Below are 2,398 nucleotides of genomic sequence, written 5' to 3' on the forward strand. Positions count from 1 at the left end.
AGACTTTCCAGGCATGAGAGACTAGAAAACTCAACTCCCACATTTACCCCTAGAACACCCCATTGTTGAAAAGAACCATATAAATGACAGAAAAAGAGCCCCAGTTTCCTTCAGCTTATTTCATAACAGATATCACAACTTTTAGGATTACTTATTGAGCATTGCTATGTTCTAGATACTGCATTAAACATTTTAATGCATTATTGAATTTATTCCTTAAATATCCTACCAATGTGATAGTAACATTAGCCATATTTACAAGTGAGGGGACTAATGAGGTAACTTCCCTGCTTTAGAAAAACTTAAGCACTAGTGGCTCTTAATACTAGTGGCTCTTAATGGTCTATGGAATTAATTTCAACTTCTCATCCTGGGAGTCAAGACTCTCTACATCTAGCTTTTATCTCATGTGATTGTCCTCTAGACACGGTGCTTTCTCACAGCAATTTGTTCTTTCCCACTCATACGCATTTATTGCTGCTGTTCCCTATAGCTAAGATTCCTTTCCTACTCCTTCGCCTTGTATGTGAGTCCTTTGTACCCTGTAATCCCCAGTAGATTCTAAGATACTTGAGAGTACACCTGTGTCCTGCTTGTCTTTAAATGCACAGTATAAGGTAAATGGTAGGTGCTTAACAAAGATTTGTCTTAAATTAACCAAGTTACACATTTTCTTTTGAAAAATATAATAATGGAAAATATACTAATGGAGAAATTACAGATAAACGTATAGTGATTAAGAACACAGACTCTGGGCCGCCCGGTGGCGCACTGCTACAGTGCGCCACTTGGGAAGCGCGGCAGCGCTCCCGCCCGAGGGTTCAGATCCCATATACAGACCAGTTCCCGCTCACTGGCTGAGCAAGGCGCGGGAGCAACACCGAGGGTTGCGATCCCGTTGCTGGTCCCGGTCCGGTGCGGGGGCGACACTGAGGGTTGCGATCTGTTGCCGGACACGGAAAAAGACAAAAAAAAAAAAAGAACACAGACTCTGAAGCCAGATGACCTTGGTGCAGACTCCAATTCCACCACTTGTCAGATATTGACCTTGAGCAACTTAGTTAACAGCCATATGCCTCAGTTTCCCTTATCTATAAAATAGAGGATAACTTTAATAACAACCTCATCTGGTTGTTGTAAGAATAAATGTCATAATATACGTAAAGCACCTAGAACCGTATCTGTTACATAGAAAAATTTTGTATGAGTTTGCTGCTGTTGTATAGCCAGCTGTATATTTAATGAACTAAGTTAACAACTCATAGTATATTTTAAAGTCAAATATCAGCTAATATTTAAATACATAACATTTAAGTCTTTTAATTTCAAAAAAAATTCAAGTACTACAGGAGCTCTTTGCAACACCAGTAGTTGCTTAATTCAATCCAGTAGAAAGATTTATCTAACATCTCTGATCCAAAATAAAATATTATAAGATACAACTACTGTTAGCAAATAATCTCAAGGATGAAAAAACCAAAGTTTATTATAGAATAATTATAAGCTTAAATATCTCAATATTAGATTTCACATAGTAAATAGCTGAAAAGTTTATTTTCCCAGTGCTTGACATATAGTAGGCACTCAAATTTTATTCAATGCCCATTTCCTCAACCAGGTTTATTTTAGTTAACACATATGTTTATACATTACTTACCTGTATTTAAGTCTGTTACTATCTGTATGCTCTGTAGCCTACATTAAACATGAGAATTAAACTGGAAGCCTGGAATTCCCAAGAAAAATAGGCAATACTTCCAGCCAACAGAAGCTAGCTAAGCAACAACTTGCAAGAATGTTGCATGTGCCATGTGACTGAATGCCACAAGAACATTGTCTCTTGCATGTTACAATGGGACCATACATGCCCAGGTGAGACAAAGTAGAAGAGTCAGCCCCTTTAGGTCAGAGAAGAAGAGTCACCTACACAACTATAGCCAATATCAGCTGTCCTCAGTGGCAAAATAACACTACTTCCACTTAAAAGGAATCCAACTTGAGAGTAATTTTCAGTTCTAGCTAATAAGCTGGCAAGAGTTATATCAGAGTTATATAAGACTTGACTATAACTACAAATTGGAAAAAAAAATCTTATGCAACTGGAAAAAACCCCCAAAGTTCACCATTTAACCCAAGCCCAGAATCCTTTGCCTGAATGCTCATCAAAGAGCAAAGAGGACATTCTGCAATGAATGGGCTGATGTCAATAGAAGCCCTGATACCGACCATTCTTTCTTATAATCTATATCATAATGGAATTCACCCTCAATTTGAAAGATCATGCAATTCAGGAAATAAGGACTGAGTGTTTTTACTTACAGGCATTTTTATTGGGATGACAAACCTAAAAGGTTCCCATGTCCTGCTGATGTGAAGGATGAAGCACTGCAACAGCCTT

This window comes from Galeopterus variegatus, unplaced genomic scaffold (assembly GCF_000696425.1).
Source record: "Galeopterus variegatus unplaced genomic scaffold, G_variegatus-3.0.2 Scaffold10690, whole genome shotgun sequence".
NCBI classification, from domain to species: Eukaryota; Metazoa; Chordata; class Mammalia; order Dermoptera; family Cynocephalidae; genus Galeopterus; species Galeopterus variegatus.